At 45.7% G+C, this 7,590-nt stretch overlaps 1 protein-coding gene across 1 annotated transcript in view; it reads left to right on the plus strand.

Moving 5' to 3' along the window:
* The first annotated feature begins 7,156 nt into the window (after positions 1 to 7,156).
* Positions 7,157 to 7,590, plus strand: part of PPM1B (protein phosphatase, Mg2+/Mn2+ dependent 1B) — an 84,646-nt gene continuing 84,212 nt past the window's right edge. Inside the window, exon 1 of the mRNA XM_007459957.1 lies at positions 7,157 to 7,580. The gene's annotated coding sequence lies outside the window, so the exon portion shown is untranslated. The remainder of the gene's footprint in view (positions 7,581 to 7,590) is intronic.

The raw sequence follows: 7,590 nt of genomic DNA on the forward strand, positions 1-7,590 counted from the left end.
AGGATGGCGAGAGCTTGATCAACTTCCTCTCTTCAGAGGAAGCAGGGCAGGGCCTGCCCAGCCTTGGCAGAGTGGCATTGAGGAAGGGGAAATCATCCAGTGAACCACTCGAGATCCCCCGAATTCAATTCAATAAGTGATTATTGAGCAGCCACTGTGTACAATGTACAACAAAAGAAATAACGTCTTTGCTGAACTGGAGATTACTGTCTCAGCAGGGTTATTACTCCTCAGAGTTTACCTTTTCTTTTCTTTTCTTTTTTTGCAAAGGGTTCCTTTGGTGAATCCTGTGGATCCTTCCCAAGTTAATGTTTTAAAATACATAAAATAAAGTTCATAAGATTTCAAAGGAAACCAATTATATTGAAATAGTCATCAAACTTATTAAAGAAGCAAATTTGTGATACAGTGATATATATGTTTCTTTATGAATAAAGAGATCTAGTGGTAAGTCTAATAATTCCTGTAATTTCAAAATAGTGTTGATTGTAAATATTTCGAGAGCTCTGTAACAACTCTAATGTGATATAAAGAGATCAGTAATCTATGATGATGATAAAGTCACAGTACAGTTACTGCTACTGTGGTATGTTGTCTACATTCATAAGAAAGAAAGGCTAAATTTCAGTTAGAGGTTAATAAAAATAAATGTGTAACTTTTTTCCCCTCCAAATTCATAAACTTGTGAATTCAATCCCCTTGGACTCTGTGGACCTCAGGTTAAGAACTTCTCATTGGGTGTGTGTGTGTATGTGTGTGTGTGCGCACATGTGCTCATACACGTGTCCTTCAGACAGGGTAGCATGTTGGAATTGTAAATTACCTAAATAATTAAAATATGAGGTAGAATAGGGTAAGTGCGGTAGGATTGCAGCAGCAAAGTGCTACAGGGATTCAATAGGGAGAGGAAATCTGAAAAGGCTTAAAAATAGGTAAAGGGGAAGAAAAGAGAGTGGAGAGAAGGGAGGCAGGTATATTAGCTTCTGGGTCATCCTTTTCTTCCCATCCTCCTACTCCTCAGCTCATTAAACTACCACTGGCTTACTTTTGGAGCTGGCCCTAGGTGGAGTATGATTTAGAGCAGTTCTCAAACAGTCTGATGTCACTATCCCTTTGCACTCTTATAAATTATTGAGTACCCAAAGAGCTTTTGTCTGTGTGGGTTATATCTATAAATATTTATTATACTAGAAATTAAAATTGAGAAATTTAAAAATATTTATCAATTTATAGTATATGTTACATAAATAGCATTTTTGGGTGACACGTTACTATTTTCTATAATAATAACAAAAATATTAGTGAGGAAGGAGACATTGTCTTATATTTTTGCAAATCTCTTTAAACTCTGGCTTAATAAAAGACAGTTGGAGGGGCTTCCCTTGTGGCACCATGGATAAGAATCTGCCTGCCAATGCAGGGGACACAGGTTCGATCCCTGGTCCAGGAAGATCCCACATGCTGCGGAGCAACTAAGCCCATACACCACAACTACTGAGCCTGCGCTCTAGAGCCCGTGAACCCCAACTACTAAAGTCCACCTGCCTAGAGCCCGTGCTCCGCAACAAGAGAAGCCACTGCAATGAGAAGCTCATGCACCACAATGAAGAGTAGCCCCCACTCGCTGCAACTAGAGAAAGCCCACATGCAGCAACAAAGACCCAAATAAGAATCTGCCTGCCAATGCAGGGGACACAGGTTCGATCCCTGGTCCAGTCCAGGAAGACATGCTGCGGAGCAACTAAGCCCATACACCACAACTACTGAGCCTGCGCTCTAGAGCCCGTGAACCCCAACTACTAAAGTCCACCTGCCTAGAGCCCGTGCTCCGCAACAAGAGAAGCCACTGCAATGAGAAGCTCATGCACCACAATGAAGAGTAGCCCCCACTCGCTGCAACTAGAGAAAGCCCACATGCAGCAACAAAGACCCAACACAGCCAAAAAAAAAAAAAAAATCCTAGTTAAGAAAACAAAAAAAGACAGTTGGAAGCTGTATTTGCTTTTGCATTCAGTATGTTGCAAGAGCAACATACTGTTATATGGCCCCTGGAAAGCTCCACTGTATTCTTGTGAAAGAACAGGAGTGAAACGGGCAAATAATGTCTTAATATCACTGTGAAAATAGTTTTGACCTTGTAGACCCTCAGGGGTCCTCAGACCATACTTTGAGATCTTTGATTTAGGGATTTCTTCTAACATTTTTCTTCTTTGTTTTATGATTTGAATTTTCTTCAACTACGGAAAAAGATGAATTCTATAACTAGAAATAAATGATATGTGTGTGCTCGTTGTCTTCAAATATATGTGTTGGATATCTCTTGGTGTCCCTCTAGACATCCAGGTGTCCCTCCATTTCTCCATCTTGTTCTGTGACCTATGTGGATAGCATCAATAGGCTCCAGTTGGGTTTGGCCAATGGGTAGCACCTGTAGGGGATCAAAGGGAGTGAGGAGAGTGAGGCTGGGGTATTTATCTCCTACTTGAAGAGGGCTTACTTTGTCCTTCACCACAGGTCAGAGTTCTTGTCACGGAACCCTCTGCATACAATGCTCTCCAGGTACAGGTTTCTGGAAGCCCTTCCTACTCTCATCCCTTCAGGAACAGAGGTGATACCATGCTTCCCTATTACTAGCCTGAGGGGATTAGACTTTATGATTGATCTCTACCCTGCCTGCATCTTTGAAAATAGTCCCTTTATTACACTCTCCTCAAAATTCCTAATTTGGTTGCACCATCTGTTTCTTGCCAGACTCTGATTAATGCAAGCTTTGAGAGCTACATGACCTTAGGGATAAGCTTCAGTTAAAGTATCATCCATGGCACCAGATCCACTTGATCTTAATGGAAGTTAGAAAGCTGTGAAGCCCTGGTGTCTCAGAGCCTAAGGTCTTTAATGGCTTGGGAATGAAAGAGCTAGGTGCGTTGAGGACCTACTGGTATCTGCAAAGATTTCTTGGTTTTGCCTCTGCTTGATTTTACTTTCATCTGTGCGTGCATAGATAAAACAGAAACATTAGCTGCAAAACTATGTTTGGATGAAGACCAAATATATATTTCTTATTATACCACAATATCAGTTAATTAATTCCACAGGCAGCAATGCCTATCACCTACCATAGTACCTGATTCACAGTGAACGCTTAATAAATATTTGTAGAGTGGAGCTGGTGAAATTTTTTTTAAGAAAACAGGTTTATTAGTGGAACATTTCCAGTGGTTAAGCAGGGAGAGGATCATTCTGCTCAAATCAGACTACCTGAAGTTTGATTCTGAAGCTCCTTGTCAGAGAATATAGAGAATATAGTCATCTGCATATAACAGGCACATAAATATGCTGAATGAATAAATGAAATTTCTTCTCTATGACATATAAAGATTCTGATTCAACTGTGACAGGCACTGTATTTGGTGCTATTATATACCATATCCCATTTAATCTTTAAAATAGTCACGTGAAGTAGGCAGCACTGGATTACCAAGTGTGGGCTTAGTGCCCCAGCAAAACTGGGGCACCCAAATTTGGAAAAAATTGATGTCTGATGTCTTATTTAAAAAAGAACTTGAGGGACTTCCCTGGTGGTCCGGTGGTTAAGAAACCACCTTCCAATGCAGGAGACATGGGTTCAATCCCCGGTCAGGGAACTAAGATCCCACATGCCACGGGGCAACTAAGCCCTTGAGCCACAACTAGAGAGCCCACCCGCTCTGGAGCCCGCCTGCCACAACGAAGAGCCCGCCCACTGCAACTGAGACCTGATGCAGCCAAAAATAAATAAATAATTTAAAAAAAAAAAAAAAGAACTTGAGAATACTAGAGTCAACATTGGAAAAATTAGAACCTTTTCTACATTACATTTAGTATTATTTCCATTTTAAATTATGTATTGGGGAGTGCTTTGTATTATTACTGAGAGTGTCTAAAGCTCTTCATCTGACTTTGGAAGATGTTATGATTGCTATTTTACAGAAGAGCAAACCAAGGCTTGTTGACTAGCTGAAGATAGCTTAGTTACTAGCTGAAGCCACATAGCTAGTTTGTAGCAGAGCCCACTATGATGGTACTCAATGTTTCTGACACATTGTATGTTATAATGGTACACATCAATTTTGTGAATCTTCGTGGACCTTCTCTACTGGTTTAGTGTTTTAATTAGATAAAGTATATAACAAAGTTAACCTAAAATCTTTTTGATCCCTGTTATATTCTCAGTACCTAGAACAGTATTCAAAACATCCTAACTTTTAGTGATTGAAAGAATGCATGATGAGCCCACCTAAATGACTGTGCTTTGTATTAATTTTGAGGTCAACCAAGGGAAAGTGAGAAGGACGTCAAGCAGACCAAGAAAATTCTCTGATGCCCTTTGCGGTTGCTTGGATTCTCAAGACAAGGGTCCCTAGATGTCTCCATTTTTTTTTTTTTTTTTTTTTTTGCGGTACGCGGGCCTCTCACTGTCGTGGCCTCTCCCGTTGCGGAGCACAGGCTCTGGATGCACAGGCTCAGCGGCCATGGCTCACGGACCCAGCCACTCCGCGGCATGTGGGATCTTCCCGGACCGGGGCACGAACCCGTGTTTCCTGCATCGGCAGGCGGACCCTCAACCACTGCGCCACCAGGGAAGGCCCAAGATGTCTCCATTTTTATGATCTTTAACATGATTCCTGTTTTGGAAGCTGGGATCCTAGATTCCCTTACCCCTATATAAGGTGTGTCAGGCAAAGGAGTATGATTTAAAGAAACAGATTTTATAAGCCATTGAAGAAATATTTCCTGAGAACTGCATGATCCCATACTGATAATAAAGGGGACAAGGCAGAGGCAAAATCTAAATGGGCCTACTTCTTTTTCTTCTTATTTGTCTTCCCAAGGTGCAGAAGTAGGGAAACTGAATTTTAGTTTATGGTGTCTTCATTACCTATGCTAGAAGGTCTTAATCTTTGGTGTTCATAAAAACCACCTTGGGGGGCCTCCCTGGTGGCGCAGTGGTTGAGAGTCCGCCTGCCGATGCAGGGGACACGGGTTCGTGCCCCGGTCCGGGAAAATCCCACATGCCGCGGAGCGGCTGGGTCCGTGAGCCATGGCCACTGAGCCTGTGCGTCCGGAGCCTGTGCTCTGCAATGGGAGAGGCCACAACAGTGAGAGGCCTGCGTACCGCAAAACAAAAACAAAAACAAAAAAAGCTCAACTAAGTCTTGTTCCCAGAGTCCCTGATATTATAGATGTGAGTGGACCCAGGAATCTGCACCCCAGGTGATTCTGATGCTGGTGGTCTAGCCACCATGCTGTAAGAAACACTATCCTTACACAAACTTGAGTAGATCAGGAAATCTGAATTGCAGTCAAGTCTTTATTTCTGCCATCCTCACCATGGCTAGGACAACTGCCCTATTCTTAAATTTGCCCTTCTACCCCAAACACTGACAGCCCTTAAGCTGAACAGCACTCTGTTGGATCTTAGCTTAAATTGTCTACCCAAACCAATTTACACCGAAGTATGAATAAGGTTTAAATTCTCTTTCAGGGAATTTTCATTAAAAAAAAAAAAAATGTGTCTTAAGGTACTAGAATGCCTTCATTACACTCTAGATATTCTTTTGTTGGGGGTGGAGGAGGGGCACATTAACCTGGCAGTACCTTTTAGTCTAATTCAGTTGCTGGAAGAATTAAGTCCACTTCCCTCATCCTCCTATTGAGTCATTCATTCTAGACTAATCCTGTATCTTTGTGAAGCCTTCCTCCGTAAACTTACTCACAGGAGATCCTTTACTTCACAGTCACCACGTTTCAGTTATAGCACCCATCATCTTATACCTAATTTATTTTAGTACTTCAGCTCTCCGAACAGTGCCTGGCAAATAGCAGGCGTTCAATAACTGTGGAGCGAACGAATGTCAAAGACTAGACCAAGAGTTTCTAAAATCAACGTTGACTAAGAAACAAAACACGGAAATGTCAAGGGCTGAATGCCAGGCAGTGCGGGCCGCGAAGGAATAAAAATAACCCCCAATAGCACAGAATCCTCCTGAAGGGATCGCCTGTCTCATTTTCTCACGTCGCTTTTTGTCCTCTCCTGACACCCCAATTTCCCGCTCTCTAACTCATTTTCTTCGCTTCTGGGGACAGGTTAGGCAGGTATCCCAGTTCAGCTGCTCTGATTGGTCGGCGATGATTTCATTGTAAGGGAGCATCCGGGCCTTTCCCCTCCCCGCAACACCTCTTCCAGAGCCCTGCCTCCCGAGGTTCCCTCTCTCGCGTGCGCCCCACCCGCTGGCTAAAGCAAAACAACTGCCTCTCCCTAGATCGCTTCTTGTCCTCGCCTGCGCCTTCCCTTCCCGTCTCGACGTCTAAGAGAGGCGTTTATATCCTCCAATGAGGGCCTAGTAGGACTTTGTTTGCCAATCAGCAGCCAACCCCCTGCAACTCCGGGTGGGACTAGGCCTCCACACCTATAATTGGACAGCCCGCTGGCTCCTTTATGGCGTTTGTTTTACGCGAGGCTTGGAGGTCAAAAATAAAGGGACATGGTCCTCACAGAACGAGAAGGCTCCGCAGACTCTGGGTTTGACCGTTTCCGAAGGCTAGCCAATCGCTTTTCGAATACTTCCCCGCCTTTTGCGCGTTCATTTAAAAAAAGCCGGTGTGACGGACTTGGAAATTGGTTCCGTGACGGACATGTAGAGAAAGCCAATGATTGAGAGTTCGGGCCACCCTTTATACCAATAAGAAAAGACTATCGTTAGGACTAGGGCTTTGAGAAGCGGAGCGCAGGTGGGCGTTATTTGATTGACGACGGTCTCTACGTATGGCTGCTAGGGTGGGTTGGTTCCCTGACGTCCGGCGGTATAGCAGAGGCGGGGCCGAATGAAGTAAAGGGTAATGAAGGGTTGGGTCTCACTCAGTGGGCGGTGTTTGATGGATAGTTGACCTTGCCAATTGAAGGTGGTCACTGATGCCCAATGGGAAATTAGGAACCCAGAGGCGGGGCATTGTGGGCGGGGAAAACTAAGGACGGCGGCACAGGGGCTGCGGGACTGGGAGGGAGGGCGGTGATTGACGGGCCGTCCAGCAAACCGGGTACAGCGAGATACCGCGCGGCGTCCCAATGGGTGGGAGCTGTGGACGGGGCTCGCCGAGGGGCGGGGAAGGACAGGGTGCGGGGAGGGGGGTTGCAGAAGGAGCGGAGCGGCTGCTGCTCAATGGCGGAAAAGCCGCCGGTGTTCTGACCGCTTCGTCCCCCTAGCAGTTGCGGGGGAGTTTCCTGCCGGCGCGGCTGGAGTCTCTGTTTCTCAGGGTTCGGTGGCTGGAAGATGCTCCAGAGAGACGAGGCTGCGGCGGAGGCCGAATCGGCAACGGCGCTAGGGTGGAGAGAAGGCGGCAGCGGCGGCGGCGGCGGCGTGCGGGGCCCAACGGTGTAAACAGCCCCGGAGACGGCGGAGGCGGTGGCCAAGACCCCGAGGGGGAAGCGGCGGCTGAGCCAGGGTCGCGCCTCCGTTGGAAGCCTGGGCTGAGTGCAGCAGAGGGGTTCTGCGGCGGGCGCGAGCGGACGCCCTAGACGTCGCCTCCCTCCCTCGCCCCAGGTAAGGCCGC

The sequence above is a fragment of the Lipotes vexillifer genome, unplaced genomic scaffold, assembly GCF_000442215.2.
Source record: "Lipotes vexillifer unplaced genomic scaffold, Lipotes_vexillifer_v1.1 scaffold666, whole genome shotgun sequence".
Classification (NCBI taxonomy): Eukaryota; Metazoa; Chordata; class Mammalia; order Artiodactyla; family Lipotidae; genus Lipotes; species Lipotes vexillifer.